Genomic DNA, 24502 nt, shown 5'->3' with positions numbered 1-24502 from the left:
TTTAAAACTTGTTTTAGTTGGTATAATGGTTGTTCTAATCCATTTACAATAGCATATATCAAAATTTCATGATTTTTAAGTGTTCATATAATTCTTGAAATTTTGATGATCATGTTCATGTTCTTATGAATTTAGAAGATGGTAGGAATTAATTGCTGAATTGTTTGGAATTAATTCTTGATCATTTATGTGTTTTAATGGACTCCATAATTTGTCCTCAAGTTATGGATATCCAAAGGTCACTTTTCTTTAACACACATTTAAACACATAAGTTACATGAAAATGAAGAGTCTTCATTTTTATGAACCTTTAATTCGTAAGTTATGGAATGAAAAGTTTTTGGATAGTTACAAAACTTGCCCTCAAGTTTTGGAATTTGTAATGTTTCACACACTTTAATAAACTTTAATTCCAACCCTTAGAGTTTTAATAGTTAAAATTCAACCCTTATACTATTTATAACATTAATGGTTAATTATTATATATATGTATAAGAATAAGTCGTTCTACCGTTAGTAGGCCTCATTCACGAAGCCGGTCTATAAAGTGGGTATAAGGTTGTTGCCTATAAAATGGCAACTTAATGGGTGTCCACTCTCACCCACCACTTGCTTGACTGGTGGAGGGTCGTTAGCCGAACGGGTAGGACGATGACTTTAAATCGTCATTAAAAGTATAATGATTATTATAAAGTAACTAAACCTTTTTAATTCCCAATCTTAGTTATTTTAGGAAAAATGTGAACATGGTGCTAGTCCATGGAATTCACACTTTGTACCTTACCAAGTCGTTGGTGGAGCGTGTGTGGTTAACCGGCACACTAACTTGGACTAGTAAGGATCACGAAGGGTGACTTAATGTTTGTCATAGATCAATGGAGCGTGTGTGGTTAACCGGCACATTGATTAGGTGATAATATTAAGGGTACCAAGTGAATTAGCATGGTTATTCACACCTTGTTTTGTGATGCTCGGCATCCCAGTCACAAAACTTGAAGGGCACAATCGAGATTGAAACATGCCATTGAAAAGTTCAATGAATCTCAAAAGAATCTAGGAATTTCAAATCCAATTAGAACCTAATAATTCATTTTGTTTTTCATGGTGGAAATTGGTGAATCGTCATTCACCTACCTTTCAAATATATTATTACTTAGAGTACGGCATCCCTCTTCTAAGTATAATATATTGTGATTGGGTCCTAGCCTTAATATTACATTTCGGTGTCTTATTAAGGATTATATATATCTAATCTAAACTTGCTTTCTTCTTTCAGATGTCTTCCAACACTAATGCTTCAGGCTCTAACCCAACTGTTTCTTTCTCTCTCATGAATCTTTGTGGGAGGGTCATCTTTGATGGTTCCAACTTCATGGATTGGATTAGGAACATCCGGATGGTTACTCGTTATGAGGACAAGGAATATGTCCTCGATAAGGAGTAAAAAGAGCTTGATGAGTCTACTGCTACTCCTGAGGAGACCGCTGAATTCAGGACACATGAGAAAGATGCTACTAAGGTGGCATGTATCATGATGGCCACGAAGACAGCCGAGCTCCAAAAGTCATATGAAGATTTCTACCCTTTTGAGATGCACCAAGACCTGATGGAAAGGTACCATCAGAGTGCTCGTCAGGAGCGGTATGAAATAATCTCCTCCATAATAACTACCCGCATGAAGGACGGTGATTCTGTCATGGCTCACATGCAAAAGATGCAAAGGTATGTGGACCGTTTGCTGAAGCTGAATGTGAACATCCCTGAGGAGTTGGCAATTGACATCATTTTGCACGCCTTAACTTCTTTTTTGACCAATTTCGTATGACATATCATATGAACAAGGAGGAAGTTACCCTCAGCAAGCTTCAAGGACTCTTGAAGACCGCTGAAACCGGTCTTAAGGGCAAGGCGGTTGTTACCTCTACTACTCCTACTCCAACATCTACCCCTGTTTTGGCTATCGGGCAAGGCAAAGGGAAAAAGAGGAAGCACCCTTCGAAGGGTACCAAGGGAAAGTCTCTTGAAGGCTCCTCATCGAAGACCAAGAGCGGTTCTGTCACTCCTTCTGCCATTCCCAAGGATGTTGAATGCTTCTATTGCCATGAAAAGGCACACTGGAAGCGAAACTGCCCTAAGTACTTGCAGGATCTAAAGGATGGGAAAGTGAAACCCACCCATGCAGGTATTTACACTATATTGTCTAATTACTCAACATATTCTAACTCTTTGGTGCTTGATACAGGATGTGGTATTCACATATGTTCTGATTTGCAGGGCCTAAGAAGAAGTGAGGATGTGGAGCACGGGAAGATAAACTTGATCATGGGGAATAGGAAGGCTTCACCTGTTTCCAAGATTGGAGTTTATACTTTGTTGCTTAATAATGGGTTGAAATTAGATTTGAATAAATGTGTGTACTCATCTGAAATGGCGAGGAGTATTATTTCTTTTCATGCTTTGTACAAACAAGGTTTTACCTTTTCGTTTGATAATGAATGTGGTGGTATTAATTCTTTCTTTAAAAATGTGTTTTATTTTAAAGCGTTACCTTGTGATGGTGTGTATGAAACTGTGTCGATTGTAGACAACTTAGGAAATAATGTGTTGTATATTGATTCTTCTACTAGCCTAGATAAAGCATCATTGTGGCATTGTCGTCTTGGACATGTAAACAAGAAACGCATAGGCCAACTCCAAAAGAGTTGAGTCTTGGAGTCATTCGACCTTAAATCGGATGATAGTTGTGAATCTTGTCTACTTGGAAAGATGACAAAATCACCCTTCACTGGAACTTGTGAAAGGGGTGAGGGTTTGTTTGACCTAATACATACTGATGTATGTAGGCCATTCAAAACCGCCACAAGGGATGTTAATCGGTATTATGTGACTTTTTATTGATGATTTTAGTAGATATGGGTATGTCTACTTAATCAAACATAAGTCAGAAACCATTGAAAGGTTTAAGGAATTCAAACAGGAAGTAGAAAATCAATTGGGTAGGAACATTAAGATGCTTCGATCCGATCGAGGTGGTGAGTGTCTTAGTACCGAGTTCCTTGACTATCTTAAGGAGTGTGGGATTGTCTCACAATTGACTCCTCCCAGGACACCACAGCAGAATGGTGTAGCTTAGAGGCGTAATCGAACCTTGTTGGACATGGTTCGGTCTATGATGAGTCGAGTTTCGCTACCAATCTCTTTTTGGGGGTATGCCTTAGAGACTGCCGCCCATATCCTTAATCTAGTCCCTACAATGAAGGTTACCAAAACACCTCATGAGATGTGGACTGGGAAGGTTCCCAATTTAGACCACATCAAGATTTGGGGTTGCGAGGCTTTCGTGAGGCGTGAGACTCATGATAAGCTTGAACCCCGAAGTGAAAGGTGTGTTTTCATCGGCTACCAACAGAAATCCTTCGGTTACCTCTTCTACAGACCCAGTGAGAATGTGGTCTTTGTAGCAAGAAGAGGGGTCTTTCGTGAGAGAGAATTTATAAGCCAAGGAGACAGTGGGAGGCAAATTGATCTTGAAGAAATTCAAGAAGTGATTGGTGAAGGAACCTCAGACACTAGCAATCAACCTGAGGAGGAAACTCCTGTTGAGCAAGCTGACATGTCTGTACCTCCGAGGCGTTCCACACGGGTTAGGAACACACATGTAGATGTAATTTGTAAAAAGTTGAAAATAGTATATTGTATTCTTTCGCATTTTATGTTATTTTACTACGTCATTTTGTATGCGAGGTGAAAATGTATAGACATAGTATATTTTTTGTATGTTCCCTATAAATAGGGACTGAGGCTAGAAGTAGAGATAGACACGAAAGCGAAACACAAATCTCTCTTCTGCTTATTCTGTAATCAATCTTAATCAATATGAGATCTGATTAATATTTACTCTTTGTGTTCTTCATCTTCAATCGTTCAAATCTATCTTTTCTTTTCTCAATTCTCAATAACAATTCTCATCAATTGGTATCAGAGCAGGATTCAAACTGCTTAGATATGATTTTCGTATAAGAATCATTTGCTTTTTGAGTTGCAAAATATACTCAAAATTTTCCGCGCATTTTTGGTTTTGAAAATCACTTTTGATCTTCAGATTTGAATTGATTATGTATTTGAATTGTTAAGTCGAGTAATCGATTAGTGATTTGTGATAAATTCATTTGATCAAATTCTGAAATTCATCAAGTTTTCAAGTTTTCGGATATTTTCTGTGTTCATCAATGGCGAACTTCAACATGAATACAATGACTTCTTTCTCTAACTTGCTTGGTTCCCCAACCAAAATTCCGATGTTAATTCCAGAATACTATGATCAGTGGGCTGATAGAATGGAAGATTACTTAAACGGAATTGATGAAGAACTTTGGAATTGTATCGATGGAACAGTACAAGCTCCTGCTAATGTTCAACCAATTGGACCATCCACTGCATCTACTGATGTTGAAGAACAACGAAAACGACTGAAGAATAATGAAAAGAGGTGCATGAGGGAACTAAGAGGTGCTCTACCTCCTGTGGTTTACAATTACATTCGTAGTTGTAAAACAGCCAAGGATATCTGGAATACTCTAAAAGAAAAGTATCAAGGTAGCGAAAAGACGAAGATCAACTCTGTGAAGCAATGTCTAGTTGAACTGAAGGAATTCAGACAAAAGGATACAGAAACTCTCGAAAATTACTATGATCATCTGAATGAGCTTATGTTTCGCTGCAATAGGTATGGTATCACTAGATCTCTCATGGAATTCAATTTAACTTCATTATGGGTCTTCGCAAGGAATGGCGAAGTGTGAGCATGATGATTAAGAATCAACAAAGTTTTGATACAACTAAATTGAATGATCTCTACAATCAACTGAAAACACATGAATGTGAGGTCTCAGAAATGTATGAAGAATCAAAACAAGTTATTGGTGGTCCTTTGGCTCTTGTTTCAAAGGTATCAGAAACTGATGAAAAAGATGGTTCAGATGAAGAAGGATTTTTTATGAACTCTGATGATGAAGCTGTAGCATTCTATTCAAACAACAGAGTTAAGAAGTTTTTCAAAAAGCCTTTTAATCCAAAAGGAAAGAATGGTGATGCGAAGAATGCTGTCACAAGAACTGGAGGGGAGGAGAGGAAGAAAATGGAGAAAATAGATGAAAAACAGAAAAATGCAACTGAAGAGAAAAAGTTGAAGGGTGATTCAGGAATTTACTGTCACTATTGCAATGGTGCGAATCATTTCGCAGCTGATTGCATGTTGCGAAAGAAAGAAGAGAAGAAAGAGAAAGTTAAAGATGAAGCATACTACTCCGAAAAGATTGAAGAATTACGTGCTAAGACCAAAGGAGTGTCTTTAGTTGCTAAGGGAGAATCTGCTGAAGAAGAAAGTGGAACTTATCAGATCTGGTCTTTAGGATCTGATTACGAGGAAATGAGGCATCCCACACATGGGGCAATGTTCGCAAGTTTTGAGGATTGCGAAGAGAACATTTCAGGGCGATGTTTTGTATCTAAAACCACTGACAAGTCACCCATGACAACCAAGGTACGTGCAATTCTTGAATCTTTTAATATTCCTTTATCTGCTTATGATGCTGAAATAGTTTCATTTGATGATACTGTGGCTTATTTTGATTCTGTTATTGTGTCTGCTAGTAATGAAGCTATGAAATTAAATTTGCAACTAAGTGAGACACGAAGAGATTTAGAAATAAAGAAGAGCAGAGTGGAAAAACTCGAAATGCAAGTCAATAATATAGACTGTGATACAAATAATCTTACAAATGATGTTAGGTTGTTGCTATCACAAAGAAACATATATTGTAATTCAGCAAAAAGATTGTATGCAAAATTAACTGCTTTACATCTTTCTTCTGACATTAGTAAAGAACAACATAGGAAACTTTTACCTTTTCTTGAGTATGAACGTGAAAAAGTTGATGTTGTTTCTTATGATTGCGAAAGTACAATTGCTCAATTTGACAAAATACCTGATGATAGATATACATATGGTATGTCAAAATTGATGAATTTTTGAATGATGATGAGTTGGTTAACATTGTCAATGAAAGTTTGACAAAGAGTGAACAAGTGAAAATCATAAAGAAAACCGAAAATTCAACTCTTGCCTCACAATTAAATTATGCTGATATTGATGGAAATTCTGATAATGTGAGTGAAATCAGTGAGATAGAAGAGGAAGAAGAGGTTGATTGTTCTCAATTGTCAATCATTAATATCACATCTAAGATCAAAGGTAAAGAAATAATAGTTGATTCAATAGTAGAGGATGAAATTGATAAACCTTCAACTTCGCAACATTGTAAGTTTGATAATGTGGAAGTTGAAAGCTGGAAATCTGATGACACTGATGAAAACAAAGAAGAACAGAAAGTTTCAACTGAAACACCTCAAAGGGTTGTGGTTGATCAAGTGTTTGAAAATACAAAAGAATTTGACAAAATTTTAAATGACAAAGGTGCACATTATTTGGAAACCAACACAGTGGTATATCCAAATTTTGTATGTACTGATAAAACCATTTTTCCAAACCAAGTTTTTGTCACTACTGGAAATGCTGAGAAACTTCATCCAGAGTTCAATAAAATGATTGAAAAAGATAATCAAAAGTCCACGACAGAAGGTTTTTTCGCAAATCAAAACACAGAAGAAAACAATTTAACTCAAAATCCTTATGTGTTCCAAAAACAAAAATCATTACAAAAATGGGTGGTTAAAGGTGAAAAATCAAACAAAATTTTTGAAAAAGTTGAAAACTCAAAGGTTGAAGTGAAACTAAATTCACATGAATTCAAATTGATGGTTGGAAATTATTCAACAGAAAATAATGTTTCAAAAAGAAAAGCAAGAAAAGCAATATTCTGGCAAGTTGTGTCTAATGAAAAATCAAGAGATGAAAAAGAACAAATTTAAAAAACATCATCAAAATTTCAAAACAAAAATACACAAACATATTCAAGTTTTCATAAACCAATAAACTCTGTTGACAAGGTTCCATATATTCGCAAATATGACAACAATCGAAAATTTGAGAATTCACAAAAATTTGCAAATAATCAAAAGTTTCAAAATGTTGGCAAATTCAAGAATACTTCATCAAGTTTGAAAAACTCAACTCAAGCCAAAGTGAAATTTTCACCAAAACAACCAAATTTTCCAAATCCTTCAATATCGAAACCAACCAAAGTTTCATACACAAAAGGAAAATCTGATGTAAGTACGATCAATCATTGGTTTGAAGGGAAAGGAAAGGAATATCAAAGTGGGAAGTTTTCAGAAGAACACATCAAAAGTGCATTTGATAAGTTCACAAATAATTCTTCAATTGCTAGTGCATCATCTCATAATTCGCAAGTTTCGGTTCAAAAATGGAAACCAGTTATCAAAAATGCGAATGTTGTGAAGGATAAGATTATAATCAATGGAAATCCAAAATTATTGAATGACTATATCTCAATATCTAGAACTGATGATGTTGATCTAATGGATTCTGTTACAAACAAAGTGAAAACATGGTTTTTAAATTCCAAAAATTTGTTTCATTCTACTAATGATGGACCCAATAAGTCTTGGGTTCCCAAATTCTTTCAATAAATGCAGGTGATATGTGACGAGCAATATGATATGAAATGGTATATTGATAGTGGTTGCTCTCGTCATATGATTGGAAGAAAGGAAAATTTGCAAGATTACAGAAGCTTGGAAAATGCTGGCGTAGTCAAATTTGGAAATAATCACAAGTGTCAAGTGAAAGGGTATGGGAAAGTCACAAATGGAAACTTCACAGTAAACAGAGTTGCTTATGTTGAAGGACTTCAACATAATTTAATAAGTGTATCACAACTTGTTGTGGGTACTGGAAATCAAGTTGTATTTAATGAAGAAGGAAGTATCATTTCAAATGCAAAGACGAATGAAATACTCCTCAAATCCAAAAGATATGGTGATATGTTTACACTGGACATTAAACCAATTATGGGAAAACCAACTGTGTGTTTACTATCAAAAGCATCTAATGATCTCAGCTGGCTTTGGCATAGAAGATTGTCACATTTGAACTTTCAAAATATAAATAAACTTGTAACTGAAGATTTAGTTCGAGGGTTACCAGTACCAAAATTTGACAATGATTCTTTGTGTGCAACTTGCGAACAAGGAAAACAACATCGAAAAGGTCATCCGATTGTGATAGATTCAAAAATAGTAGATCCATTGGAACTTCTTCACATTGATTTATATGGACCATCAACTGTTGCAACAATAAATAAAAAGCGGTATATTTTAGTTGTTGTAGATGATTTCTCTAGATTCACGTGGGTGTTTTTTCTCAGGTTGAAATCTGAAGTTGCTCAGACGATGATTGATTTTATCAAAAAGATTGAAATTAGTCTGAAGAAGAATGTACGGAAAATTAAAATTGATAATGGTTCTGAGTTTAAAAATCAAACTCTTGATATTTTTCTCACAAGAAAAGGCATTTCGCATAATTTCTCATCACCATATACTCCACAGCAAAATGGTGTAGTTGAAAGAAGAAATCGATCTCTATGCGAAGCAGCCAGAACCATGTTAACATATGCGAATCTACCTCAATATCTTTGGGCAGAAGCAGTCTCCACAACATGTTTTACTCAAAATCGATCATACATTCATCGAAGATTCAATGTTACTCCATATGAAATAATCAATAATCGGAAACCTAATGTAAAATTCTTTCATGTTTTTGGTTGCAGGTGCTTTATCATGAATATCAAAGATAATTTGTCCAAGTTCCAAGCTAAAGCTGATGAAGGCATCTTCTTAGGATATTCACAGAATTCAGTTGCATATAGAGTGCTTAATAAACGAACAAGAAAAATTGAAGAAACTTTCAATTTAACATTTGATGATTACTATCTTTAACAAAATGATAGTAAATTTGAAAATAAATCAATACTTGTGGATTCAAATACTCAAATTGATAATTCTGAAATCACTGATTTTGATTATGACTTAATTTTCGGAATTCCTGACAGGGCAATTGACGCAGAAAATAATGCTCCTGATAATCAAACATCAGAATCCTCAAAACATACTGATGAATCAACGATAACTACAACATCGATAACTTATGAAAGCACACCAGATGTTCGTATGGAGGAGGAACACACGAGTATTCATGAAGATTGTCCGCCAACTTTTGAGGGGAAGAAAGAAATTATGAATCATCAAGTTGAGGGGGAGCATTCGCAGAATCAACAGGAACATCATTTTGAGGGGGAGTATCAAGATGCAGATCATGTTGAGGGGGAGCATGATGAAACAGAGACAATTAATCTTGATAAAAATGAAGAGTTTCATGAATTTAATGATAACTTTTCTGTTGCAGGATCTGAAAATGAAGATATGTATGAAGATGCACCATTAGAATTTGATCCTAATTTTCCACCACTTGAGAAATGGACAATAAATCATCCAAAAGAATAGGTAATTGGTAATCCACAAGAAGGTGTGTTGACTAGAGCTCAACTTCGTGCGAAAAATGAGGTACTGAATGCAAACCAAGAACTATGTATGTGTAATGTCTTTATTTCGAAAATACAGCCAAAAACACTAAAGAATGCTATGGAACACTCAGATTGGGTTGTTGCTATGTAATCTGAATTGGCTGAATTTGAACGAAACAAGGTTTGGAGATTAGTTTCTAAACCTTCTGATGTTTCACTTGTTGGATTAAAATGGATTTTTAAAAACAAAACCGACAAAGATGGCAATATTATTCGAAATAAAGCAAGACTAGTGGTTAAAGGTTATTCGCAACAAGGAGGTATTGACTATGAAGAAACCTTTGCACCTGTTGCAAGACTTGAAGCAGTTCGCATATTTTTAGCCTATGCAGCTCACAAAGACTTTGATGTTTATCAAATGGATGTTAAATGTGCATTCTTAAATGGAAAACTAGAAGAAACAGTGTATGTTGAACAACCACAAGGATTTGTAAACAATGAACATCCTAATCATGTTTATATCCTTGACAAAGCTGTATATGGGTTAAAACAAGCACCAAGGGCTTGGTACGCAACACTTACAAATTTCTTGAAACAATCTAAATTTAAACAAGGATCAGTCGACCCCACATTATTTCGCAAGAAAGTTGGGCGTCATCTAATGCTTGTTCAAATTTATGTTTATGATATTATCTTTGGCTCAACTGATCCAGCATTGTCAATTGAATTTGAAAATTTAATGAAAAGTCAGTTTGAAATGAGCATGATGGGAAAAATTAATAATTTTCTTGGTTTAAACATAAGACAGAACAGGGAAGGAATCTTAATCAATAAAGAAAAATATACGAAGAACTTGCTTGAAAAGTTTGGAATGCTTAATAGCACAAAACTCAGAGTACCTATGGCAGTAGGAAAAAGACTAACTCCTTCGTTAGATGCTCCTGCTGTTGATCTAACACTATATCGTAGCATGATAGGGTCTTTATTGTACTTAACTGCAAGTAGACCTGATATTATGTTTTCGGTTTGTTATTGTGCTAGATATCAAGCTAATCCAGGAGAACCTCATTTGACTGCAGTGAAAAATATTTTTCGCTATCTAAAGGGAACCGTTTCTTTAGGACTTTGGTATCCTGCAAAAACAGGATTTTTCATTCAAGCTTTTTCAGATTCCGATCTAGGAGGATGTACTTTAGATAGAAAAAGTACGACTGGTGGATGTCAACTATTACATGGAAAGTTGGTGAGCTGGCAATCAAAGAAACAGACTTGTGTGGCTATATCAACCGCTGAGGCAGAATACATATCTGTGGCTGCTTGCACTTCGCAAATTATTTGGATTCAGAGTCAACTTCGTGATTATGCAATAAACATGAAAAAGATTCCTTTGTATTGTGATTCACAAAGTGCAATTCGCATTTGTCATAATCCAGTACAACATTCAAAGACAAAACACATTGCTCTTCAATATCATTTTATCAAAGATCATGTGGAAGATGGGAATATTGAAATTCATTTTGTTAAAACAACTGAACAACTTGCTGATATTTTTACAAAACCTCTTGATGAAAAATCATTTGTTAGAATTTTAGCAGGTTTGGGGATGATTAATGCGAATTCAATTTCAACAACACAAGACTAAATGTTTTGTTTAGCAGATAAGAGTCAACATTATTCAGAGGTTACTGTTCATTCAGAGGCTTCGCATGGCTTCACATCCACATCTTTTCGCATCTGAGCTCATAACAACTAAGGTAAGGTTTACGAATAATTTTTTTTACTTTTGTCAAATCAAAAATCCAAAAAGATTTTATTTTTTTTTTGTTTTTAATTTTGAAAAATCAAAAATCCAAAAAGATTTTATTTTTTATGTTTTTAATTTTGAAAAATCAAAAATCCAAAAAGATTTTATTTTTTATGTTTTTAATTTTGAAAAATCAAAAATACAAAAAGATTTTATTTTTTTGTTCTTTAATTTTGAAAAATTCAAAAAAAAAATCACAAAATTATTTTTGTTTTCTTTGTTCTTTAAACTTTGTGTGCTGAGAATTTAATACAGGGTTAAAATGCGAAGAGGTCATACATATTTGTTTCTATGGGAAGGTATTAAATTTCTTTTAAAAACTAGTTAGGATGTCCCCAGAAGCATGCTGCTGTATGTAGAGCAAAAGCCTCAACACGACTCTATGTGTGAAAAGAAAGCCTTAATGAAATTATCACATGAAAATTTCTTCCCAAAAAGGCTTATATTCGCATACGTCAAAACGAGCTACCTTAATCTTCTTAAATGAGTTAAGAGTTTTCTGTATTGTTCATTATATTCGCATACGTCCAAATTTTTTGAAGAGATTTGTCCTTGAGGTCTTTGATCAAACCAATCAAAACCTAGACAAATCACAAGTCTGTGTTTAAGATCTAACATCATGAGTCCATGATGGAAGTGAAACCCAAAAATCATAAACCTTAAGGAATTGACGGGGAACTTTGTTCCAGATTTTTACGAAACCTTTGTTTCAGTATCAAAAATTTCGAAACTTCAAATCATATTCAATTCGCATGTGTGGTCTTGATCAACTATTCACAACCAAGAATGTTTGTTACCCAACAAGATCCAGAACAAATTTTTTTTGAATATGATTTCAGTGTAAGTTTTATTCGCAAATCCTAGTCACGATAAATATTTTCACAAGCCAACTTGTCACTGACTACACTGGTCAAACAAGTAATTTCATTTACAATTTCTCACCTTATGTTAAGGCTGATATGTAATGAAATTTCAAACCAATCCAAAATGTCTTTTAAAAGAGGCCCTTCGGTACTTCTCTACAAGTATTCGATTGTAATTCACGGGAAACTACACAAGCTGTTGATTATCTATCTTGATGATTAACGAAGCAACCTTTGCCTGGGGTTTTACTGCATTCATGTCAAATTAAATTTTTGACATCACAACATTCCAAATTTTCATGTTTCTTATCTTATTCCGTTGACACAATGCACACACGAAATCCTTGAGGTTCTGAGTAAAACCAACTCAGACTGATGATTTCGCAAATTTGGCATATGACTTTACTTTAAATCCCAAAAGTGAACGAGCCTTGCTTCCATGCGAAGGGTTTTAACGGTTCGGAGTCTATAACGGATACTTGATAGGCTGTATACTCAAAATGGTTGGTATTCTATCCGGTTTTCAAGGAGATGTGACAGTTACTTTTTGAAACATAGTTATCTTTTGCAGTCATGATCCGAGTTTCAAGGTGCCGCATCGGATAACATTAAATGTATCCCGCTTTAATTTCAAATCAATTTTGAGTAACCTATAAAAGGGGGATCAAGAACACTATGTACGGTTACGCAAACAAGAACTCTCACAAAACTTCAAAGTTTAAACCTTGATCAAAACTTCAACTTTCTCAAAACCCTAACAATGGCAGCCACTCATTCCAACACTGATGAGGTTCTTTCTCAAACCCTGATGAAGATTCAAAGCACCAATTACCAAGTTGATCCAACCGTTTCTGCATATCTAGAAGAATTGATGATGCTTATCGTTGCTCTGAAACGATCACCTCTGTCAACTGCCATGTTTAGTTCATTCTCTGTTCCAATGGTGTAACTATCTCGTGCAGCTTCAACGGCATCATAAAATCACACAGCGGATGTGATTACTTTCAATTTAACCAACAACAAACAGGTTAAACTGTCCAAGAAGTTGTTTGTTGAAATCTTGCAGATTCCAAACAACCCTCCGTTTGTCAAACCTGTCAACTCGCAGATCATTCACATGTTCAATGAGATGGGGCATCAACCGGAGTTTGAAAAAATCAGTGACTTCAGAAAGTCTGGATTGCCGTGTATCTGGAATTTCCTATTTGGCATTTTTCTAATGGGCATCTACTATGATATCAATGTTGATTATGCAACTCAGTTGTGGAAGGAATTTGTTAAAAGTCTTGAAAATACAAATTCGGAGAAGGGGATTTCATGTGAGAGATACTGGAGCTTAATTCTGGAAAACGTTTATGAGAAAGAAGCAATTCCAGTGATGACAGATGTTGAAGTTGCTGAATTTTCCTTCTATCAATTTCCAAAAACTGTAGAAGATGATGAGGCAATTTTTTCTCATGTGGCTCGTATTCCAGATGCGATGCTTCGCAAAGTTTCTCCAACTCACAAAGTTTTGGTACGATATTTGTGAAATATTGATACATCAGATCAGACTGGAGTATTACCAGACGTTGCTACTCCATCAAAGAAAACGAAGGTTAGCAAGAAAAATGCGAAGGGTTCATCCTCACCAAAAGTACAAGATGAAGCTATTCCAACTGAAGAAACTTCATCAAAGTCGAAGAAAGAACTCATACCTTCTAAGTCTGGGGTAGTGAAGCAAATTCGCAAAGCTGAAGTGAGTAGTAAAGGCGTTACTATTCGCAGTATTCCCGCACCGGTGTCTCCAGGCAAGAAAAGACAACGAGCTGAAGATGTTGCCAAAAATATGTAACGTACGCTTGTCAAAAGGAGAAAGATGGTGATTCGCAATGAATCATCTGATGAAGAAGTTCTTCCGGAAACTCCACCCGTCACCTCTATGGTACATGTTTCTTTACCATTTATTCACACTTCGCAAGCTTCTACCACTCTACCACAAACCAAACCACTCGAAATAGTTCTCACCAAATCAGTTTCTGAGGAGGTACCTATTTCCGATATGGTTGTCAACGTATCTGATACGGGGGTACCTATCCTGAGTGTTGCAACAACAATCCAAACATCTTTACCCATATCATTACCTGTTACCACTTTATCCACCACTTCATCAATATTCGATCATGCTCTTCAAAACCCATTCACAACACCTTTTCCATCTCAATCACCCGAAAATCCTCAACCTTCGCAACAGTTGTCTGATACTGAAGTTGAAGGAGGTGCCTTTGGAGGGATACTTGATGATATTCCTTTTGATTCAGACGAAGAAGATATTCCTGATCATATGTTGATGATAGGAAAACAATTTAAAATTTTGAATCAGAAATTAAAGACCATTATTCAAACGCAAGCTGATTCTAGTCGAATATCTTCTATATCAGCCATGGAGGTTGATGTCATGATAAAATGGGCTGAGAAACGTATCATGGAGAAGGTTGATCAAACAGATAAAAATAATGAGCTTAGACTTAAAGCACAAGGGAGCAATTTTACTTCTGTTGTTCAAGATCTAAACTTCAAGATTCAGGAGTTGAAGACTGAACTTGCGAAGGATCTTCAGGATGTTCATACGAAACAAGTAGATGTTCAAAAGCAGATTGTGGAGATTTCTTCTAAACTTCAAAAGCTTAATGATATTCCTGTTCTTGAATCTCATAAAGCCGAAACAACGGAGAAGTTTGATCATCTGATAAAGTTAATAATTGAGCTTAAAACCGCAGTTTCACATTCTTCATCAACTCAAATCCTTACTCCTGAATTCTTGTCTCTAAAGATTAATACTTTAGAACAAGCAATTCAAAAAGCTCTTGCTCCACTTACGAATTTCACGTCTTTACTACCGAAGAGTGCTCTACCTGTTTACACAGGGGTGCAAGGGGGAGAGAAAAGTCGAAGTAAAGAAGAGGAGGCAAAAACAGTTGGAAAAGTGATATCGACTCAGCTTGTAGCTACTCTTCCTATTCCTACGAAACCGATTTCTTCAACTACAATTACCACAAAAATAGTTTCCAAAGGTGTTGTTATTGGAGAAAACGAAGGAGGTTCAAGCTCAAAATCTCAGAAAGATGTTGTAGGAAAAGGAAAAGGGATATTATATGAAAAATCAATGGAGGAGTTGAAAGCTGATGCAGAGGCTGAGTTGTAGAGAATGAGACAAGTACAAAGTATCATGAGGCAAAGGGCAAGTGATCCTCCCTCCATGAACAAAGGAGATCCTACAAAACATTACTCTTATGAAACAATAGAGTCGAAAGTTGTGGGAAGGGAGATGTATGAGTTCGAGAAGAAGCCGAAAAGAAGTTATGATATTGCGAAATCAGATCATTGTCAATTGGATTTCCCAATAAACGAAATGCTGTTCATCACTGCTCAATATAAGATCAGTGATTATACTCACATGAAAATCAGATTTCATGCAGTCTTGGGGAAGAATCCAGATGATGTTTGGTCTTTAATGAAGATCAAAAAGGTGCTGACAATAAAGAAGGATATTTTGTTTGAAGATATGCTTCAAAATTTCCGTTATTTTGTTATCAGAGCAGACAACAAACAATATTGCTTCACAGTAGTTGATTTTCCATTGATGAACTGCAATGATTTAATTCAAGTAGCTCTGATCTTGAAGCATATGGAAGAAAACAATCTTAAAGGCTCTGAGACAGATATGTTCAAGGTTGGCTTCGCACATGTGAAGACATTCATCGATAACTATTTCGACTGTTTGGCTCTTACAGATGAAGAATTAGCAAATGTGTTGGGTAGAGAAGTAAAAGTTCCATGGGAGGATACTTTGACTCAATCAGCTTTGTCGAAGTATGTTGTTGGTGAAATATGCCTAAAACCATTTGGCATGGTGTTTTCTGGAAGAGATACAAAAGGAACACCGAAGAAATTTTTATTCAAAGTCTCGGAGATTGAAAGATATAATTCTTCGCAATATACGCACTTCATTGTACGTATGAATAACTACAAGAAGAATAATGAAGGAGACAAGAAAGATCTCAAGAAGGTGATCTCCTGGTATGGAGAAGTGCGAAGGACAATTCACTCTGCAATTCAAAAGCTTTTGAGTTGAATTGCATCGACTCTTTACAAAGGGGGAGAATGTAGATGTAAATTGTAAAAAGTCGAAAATAGTATATTGTATTGTTTCACATTTTATGTTATTTTACTAAGTCATTTTGTATGCGAAGTGAAAATCTATAGACTTAGTATATTTTTTGTATGTTCCCTATAAATAGGGACTAAGTCTAGGAGTAGAGATAGACACGAAAGCGAAACACAAATCTCTCTTCTGCTTATTCTGTAACCAGTCTTAATCAATATGAGATCTGATTAATATTTACTCTTTGTGTTCTTCATCTTCAATCGTTCAAATCTATCTTTTCTTTTCTCAATTCTCGATAACAATTCTCATCAACACCTTCATTTTCTTATGGCTTTCATATTACTACGGAAGGTGATACGTTTATCAGTGATAGTACACTGGTAAATTTGGATGAACCTAGCAGTGTTAAGGAAGCCATGGCAGGCCCGGAATCTGCTAAATGGAAGGAGGCTATGGACAACGAGATACAGTCCATGTATGAAAATCAAGTTTGGAACTTGGTTGACAATGTACCAGGCCGCAAAACAGTCGGGTGCAAATGGATCTTCAAGAAAAAGACCGACATGGAAGGAAAAGTGCATACTTATAAGGCTCGACTGGTTGTGAAGGGTTTTACCTAGACTCAGGGTATTGATTATGATGAACCCTTCTCGTCGGTAGCAAAGATTAAGTCTATTAGGGTTATGCTAGCCATTGCAGCATTTCATGATTATGAAATATGTGAAATGGATGTCAAAACCGCTTTCCTTAATGGAAAGTTGGCTGAGGATGTGTACATGAATCAGCCAGAAGGTTTTGTCAGTACAGAGTACCCTAATAGAGTATGCAAGCTTGAGAAATCCATTTATAGACTAAAACAAGCATCTCGTAGCTGGAATCTTTGTTTTGATGAGAAGGTCAAAGAGTTTGGCTTCTCGAGAAGTGAAGATGAGTCTTGCGTGTATGTCAGAGCTAGTGGGAGTATAGTTAGCTTCTTGGTACTGTATGTGGATGACATACTACTTATAGGAAATGACATCCCAACCTTGCAGGAGGTTAAGTCCTGGCTTCGGAAGTGCTTTGCTATGAAGGACCTAGGGGAGGCTACCTATATCCTAGGGATAAGGATATTAAGAGAAAGGAGTAAGAGACTAATTGGACTTAGTCAGAGTAACTACTTGGATAAGGTGTTGAAAAGGTTCAACATGCAAAATTCCAAGAAAGGAGATTTACCGATCCAAAGCAATGCCAAACTAAGTAAGACTCAGAGTCCGAGTACAGAGGCAGAGATAGCTGAGATGAGCCAATTACCGTATGCTTCCGCTGTTGGCTCGATCATGTATGCTATGACTTGTACCCGCCCTGATGTGGCCTTTGCTTTGAGCATGGTCAGCAGGTATCACGGGAACCCTAGAAAGGCTCATTGGACCGCGTTAAGAACATTCTCAAGTACCTGCGGAGGACTAAGGATTGGATCCTTACCCTTGGTGGGAGTGATGACTTGAGAGTATTAGGGTATAGTGATGCTAGTTTTCAGACTGATAGGGATAACTTCCGCTCTCAGTCGGGCTGGTTCTTTACCTTAAATGGAGGGGCAATTTCTTGGAAGAGTTCCAAGCAGGAGACGGTGGTTGATTCGACTTGTGTATCAGAGTATATAGCAGCGAGTGAAGCAGCAAAGGAGGCGATATGGCTAAAGAACTTCATCGGAGACCTTGGAGTTGTACCAGATATTAAAGAACCTATGGAGATTTTCTGTGACAACAATAGTGCGGTTGCCTTAGCCAAGGAACCAAGAGATCATGGCAAATCCCGACACATTGACAGAAAATATCACTTCATAAGACACAAGATTGAAGAAGGACTCCTCGTGGCAAAGAGGGTATCGTCAGATGAGAATCCTGCAGATCCCCTTACGAAGGGACTGACGAAGGTTAAGCATTTTCAGCATGCGAGGAGCATCGGGCTGAGGGACGATATTAGTTTCACAGATTAGATAGTTTTCCTGAAACTTGTAAAATGTAATCAAAATTTGATAATGAATAAAATTTGTGATTTATTTATGAGTAAGGTGTTACTATCATTGTCAATTATTTACTATTGTTTAAGTTTTGCATGTTTTGACTTCCAGAATAATTAATTTATTCAAACTTCCACAATCGGTCATACGTCGGAAGTAGGTATGAATCAAGATTGTCATGAATTGGGTTTGTAGATAGCTAAAGGTGTTTAGACATGGCAATGGTTGCTGCAACGTTCATGAGTACTCATAAGTTATGAGTATTGGTATAAACCCACGCTCACTTGTATCACTTCATGGAATTTATCTCGAGTGATCGTGAGACGATAATATCATATAAGTCTTCAAACCTAGAAATATGATTTGTTACCTATGATCTGGTTGTGCATTGATTGCACGTAAACGCATCAGTAACTTGATGTTATAAAACGTGCCTTTGTGTACAATTTAACAAGTAGTAGAACAAGCATATGAGTCGAAGTTTATCTATTCCTTCTAGAAATAGAAGCGATATCTGGGCCCCTCGATGATTTTGTGTTGACCCATGTACCGGGCCCGGTAAGAACTAAACTGATGTGTTCAGTAAAGTTCTTTGTCAAACAAATCGGAAATCGAGAAACAACTGCCAGACAATAAGCAAGACATAGTTCCATGTGTTTGTCCGGCTGATATCATGAGAATAGAGGATTATATGATCACTTGTCTTAAAATGGCGCTTCATAGTTCAACAGAGTTTTCGAGAGCTACGATTGCTGGTTGGTTCCTGAAGTTATATAGGCAAATACAGTTATTAGACTTATCCAAGTGGGAGTCTGTTGGATAAGGTGTCTAAGTCCATAACTTATTTGGTATATCCTTGACCCGACCCGGCATGGTCCATTTGGGTTGCACTTCACCCGAACTATTTATGGATAATTTTATGAGAGTTATACACATATGTTTATTAATATATTATAAGTTATAATATATTAATATGAAGTTATGTTATTTAATTAGTCTTAGTCTTAAATTAATTATGAATTAATTTAGAGATTAAAAGGAAGACTAATTAGATTATGGGCTATTGGTTTTATATGGTGTGGGCTAACACTCATTTGTTAATGGGCTAGGCTTATATGGAAGTCCATGGATGATCCATGGAGCTTTTAACCCATGGATCCTTGGAAAAGGAAAGGTCATGGGTTATTAGGGTTTCACCCTAACCATGTACACTATATAAGCATGCTTATGTTGCATGAAATAGCCACTAGTGGGTGTGCTTGTGTGTGGCCGAAAATATAAGTGTGTGTACACTCTCTCAAAGTTTTCCAAGTGTTTGTGGTGATTTGTGATTCCATTTGAGGCATTCACATTATTGGTTCTTGGCTCTCAAACTCCAAAGAATCAATCTCATCAAAAAGGTATGTAATCTCATCTAACTCTTTTATGTTTAAATGTTCCCCATGCCATGTTAGATAGGTTATGAACCTTGGAAAATTATTATTTTGCATGTATTTAGACAAACATAGATCCAAGGTTTATTAGGGTTGCATGCACACTTAGGAAGTGTTAGATTGCTCAAAACCCAACAAACCAAAGGTTGAAGTGAAATTAAATTCTCATGAATTCAAATTGATGGTTGGAAATTATTCAACAGAAAATAATGTTTCAAAAGGAAAAGCAAGAAAAGCAATCTTTTGGCAAGTTGTGTCCAATGATAAATCAAAAGTTGAAAAAGAACAAATTTCAAAGTCAAAATCATCAAAATTTCAAAGCAGAAATAAACAAAAGGATACAAGTTTTCATAAACCAATAAATTCTGTTGACAAAATTCCAATGAAAAATAATGATAAACTTGTTCGCAAATATGACAACAATCGAAAAATTGAGACTTCACAAAACTTTGTGAAAAATCAAAAATTTCATAATGTTGAAAAATTCACGAATAATTCATCATCTTTGAATGTCACAACTCAAACAAAAATGAAGTTTTCACCTAAACAACCAAATTTTCCAAATCCTTCAGTCTCAAAACCGACCAAAGTTTCGTATACAAAAGGAAAATCTGATGTTTGTATGATCAATCGTTGGCTTGAAGGGAAAGGAAGACAATATCAAAATAGGAAGTTTTCTGAGCAACAAATAAAGAATGCATTTGGCAAGTTCGCAAATAACTCTTCCACTGTTAGTTCATCATCTTATAATTCGCAAGTTCTAGTACAAAAATGGAAACCAGTTATCAAAGTTGCGAATGTTGTGAAAGATGAGATGAAACTCAATGAAAATCCAAAACTATTGAACAACTATATTTCAATATCTCAATCTGATGATGTTGATATAATTGATAGTGTCACAGAAAAAGTGAAAACATGGTTTTTAAATTCAAAGCATTTGTTCAAAAATACTAATGGGGGACCCAATAAGTCTTGGGTTCATAAATTTTTTCAATAAATACAGGTGATGTGTGACGAGAAATATGATGCGAAATGGTATATTGATAGTGGTTGCTCTCGTCACATGACTGGAAGAAAGGAAAACTTGCGAGATTATCGAAGCTTTGAGAATGATGGAGTAGTCAAATTCGGAAATAATCAAAAATGTCAAGTAAAAGGCTATGGGAAATTCACAAATGGACAATTCACTGTTAACAGTGTTGCTTATGTTGAAGGTCTTCAACATAACTTGATTAGTGTTTCGTAACTTGTTGTGGGTATTGGAAATCAGGTTGTGTTTAATGAAGAAGGAAATATCATCACAAATACGAAAACAAATGAAGTACTTCTCAAATCCAAAAAATATGGTGACATGTTTACACTAGACATCAAACCAATTGTGGGCAAACCTGCAGTGTGTTTACTATCAAAAGCTTCTAATGATTTTAGCTGGCTTTGGCATCGAAGATTGTCGCATTTGAACTTTCGCAACATTAACAAACTTGTCATTGAAGATTTAGTTCGAGGTTTACTTGTACTAAAATTTGACAATGATACTTTCTGTTCAGCTTGCGAAAAAGGAAAACAACATAGAAAAGGTCATCCAATTGTAATAGATTCAAAAATCGTGGAGCCATTGGAACTTCTTCACATTGACTTATGTGGACCCTCGACTATTGCTACAATTAATAAAAAGCGGTACATTTTAGTTATTGTTGATGATTTTTCTCGATTCACATGAGTATTTTTTCTCAGGTTAAAATCTGAAGTTGTTCAGACGATGATTGATTTTATCAAAAAGATTGAGATTAGCCTTAAAAAGAGTGTTCGCAGAGTTAAAAGTGATAATGGTTCTGAGTTTAAAAATCAAACACTTGATTCATTTCTCACACGCAAAGGAATTTCGCATATTTTCTCATCACCATATACTCCACAACAAAATGGAGTTGTAGAAAGAAGAAATCGATCTCCATGCGAAGCATCCAGAACCATGTTAACATATGCAAATCTACCTCAATATCTTTGGGCTGAAGCAGTTTCTACTGCATGCTTTACTCAGAATCGATCATTCATTCATCGAAGATTCAATGTTACTCCATATGAAATACTCAACAATAGAAAACCCAATGTCAAATTCTTTCATGTTTTTGGTTGCAGGTGTTTCATAATGAATCTCAAAGATAATTTGATAAAGTTCCAAGCTAAAGCTGATGAAGGCATATTCTTAGGATATTCGCAAAATTCAATTGTATACAGGGTGCTAAACAAGCGAACAAGAAAAGTTGAAGAAACTTTCAACTTAACTTTCGATGATTACTATCTTAAACAAACGGATAGTAAATTTGAAAATCAATCAATTCTTGTTGATTCAAATACTCAAATTGATAATTCTGAAATAAATGATTTTGATTATGACTTAATTTTCGGAATTCCTGACAGGGCAATTGATACGGAAACTTATACTCCTGATAATCAAACATCAGAATCCTCAAAACATAATGATGATTCAACAATCACTACAAGTTCAATATCTTGCGAAAGTGTGCCTGAAGTTCGTATGGAGGGGCAGCAAACGATTAACAATGAACACAGACAACAAACCATCGATGGGGAGAATGAAAATATGAATCATCAAGTTGAGGGGGAGCATTCGCAATCTCAACAAAATCATCAAGTTGAGGGGGAACATTCGCAATCTCAACAAAATCATCAAGTTGAGGGGGAGCATTCGCAAATTCAACAAGATCATCATTTTGAGGGGGAGCATCAAGATGAACATTATGTTGAGGAGCAGCATGATACAACAGAGACAATTAATCTTGATGAGAATGATGAATTTCATGAATTAAATGATAATTTTTCTGTTGCAAGATCTGAGAATGAAGATGTGTATGAAGATGCACCATTGGGATTTAATCCTGATTTCCACCACTTGAAAAATGGACAAAGAATCATCCCAAAGAATAGGTAATTGGGAATCCACATGATGGTGTGTTGACAAGAGCTCAAATTCGTGCGAAAAATGAGGTACTAAATGCGAACCAAGAACTGTGTATGTTTAATGTCTGTATTTCGAAAATAGAGCCAAAGATAGTAAAGGATGCTATGGAACACTCAGATTGGGTTGTTGCTATGCAATCTGAACCGGCTGAATTTGAACGAAACAAGGTTTGGAGATTAATTCCTAAACCTTCTAATGTTTCAATTGTCGGATTAAAATGGATTTTTAAAAATAAAACCGACAAAGATGGCAATATTATTTGCAATAAAGCTAGACTAGTTGTTAAAGGTTATTCGCAACAAGAAGGAATAGACTATGAAGAAACATTTGCTTCTGTTGCAAGACTCGAAGCAGTTCGCATATTTTTAGCTTATGCAGCTCACAAAGACTTTGATGTTTTTCAAATGGATGTTAAGTGTGCATTCTTAAATGGAGAACTTGAAGAAACAGTCTATGTTAAACAACCACCAGGATTTATAAATGATGAACATCCTGATCATGTCTACATTCTAGACAAAGCAGTGTATGGGTTAAAACAAGCAACAAGAGCCTGGTACGCAACACTTACAAATTTCTTGAAACAATCTAAATTTAAACAAGGATCAGTTGACCCTACTTTGTTTCGCAACAAAGTTGGGGATCATCTTATGATTGTTCAAATTTATGTTGATGATATTATTTTTGGCTCAACTGACCCAGCATTGTCAATTAAATTTGAGAATCTAATGAAGAGTCAATTTGAAATGAGTATGATGGGAAAAATTAATAATTTTCTTGGATTTAATATAAGACAGAACAGGGATGGAATTTTAATTAATCAAGAAAAATACACGAAGAACTTGCTTGAAAAGTTTGGAATGACCAACAGCACGAAACTGAGAGTACCAATGGCAGTGGGAACAAGACTAACACCGTCGTTAGATGCTCCTACTATTGATTTAACACTTTATCGAAGCATGATAGGGTCTTTATTGTACTTACCTGCAAGTAGACCTGATATTATGTTTTTGGTATGTAATTGTGCTAGATATCAAGCTAATCCCAGGGAACCTGATTTGACTGTAGTTAAAAATATTTTTCGCTATCTTAAGGGGACAGTTTTGTTAGGACTTTGGTATCCTTCGAAATCGGGATTTTTCATTCAAGCTTTTTCAGATTCAAATCTAGGAGGATGTACTTTGGATAGAAAAGATACAAGTGGTGGTTGTCAACTGTTGGATGGGAAGTTGGTGAGTTGGCAATCGAAGAAGCAAACTTGTGTTGCTATATCAACTGCTGCTTGCACTTCGCAAATCCTTTGTATTCAGAGTCAACTTCGTGATTATGCTATCAATATGAAAAAAAATCCTTTGTATTGTGATTCTCAAAGTGCAATTCGCATTTGTCATAATCCAGTACAACACTCAAAGACAAAACACATAGCTGATATTTTTGTTAAAACCACTGAACAACTTGCTGATATTTTTACTAAACCTCTTGATGAAAAATCATTTGTAAGAATTTTAGCAGGTTTGGGGATGATTGATGTGAATTCAGTTTCAAAATCAATAATTCAAAGATGAAAGGTCCGTTCAGAAGCTCTGAGTCAGAATTGTTCAGAAGTTAATGTTCATTCAGAGGCTTCGCATCCACATTTTTTCGCATTCGCACACATAACAACTAAGGTTAGGTTTACGGTTCATTTTGTGTTTTTAAATTTTTTTTTGAAAAACTTGAAAAATCAAAAATATTTTCTTTTAATTCATTTTCATTTTCGAAAAATCAAAAATCCAA

The sequence above is a fragment of the Lactuca serriola genome, chromosome 5, assembly GCF_051521515.1.
Source record: "Lactuca serriola cultivar US96UC23 chromosome 5, Lser_US96UC23_V15, whole genome shotgun sequence".
NCBI classification, from domain to species: Eukaryota; Viridiplantae; Streptophyta; class Magnoliopsida; order Asterales; family Asteraceae; genus Lactuca; species Lactuca serriola.
This window is presented reverse-complemented; position numbering follows the sequence as displayed.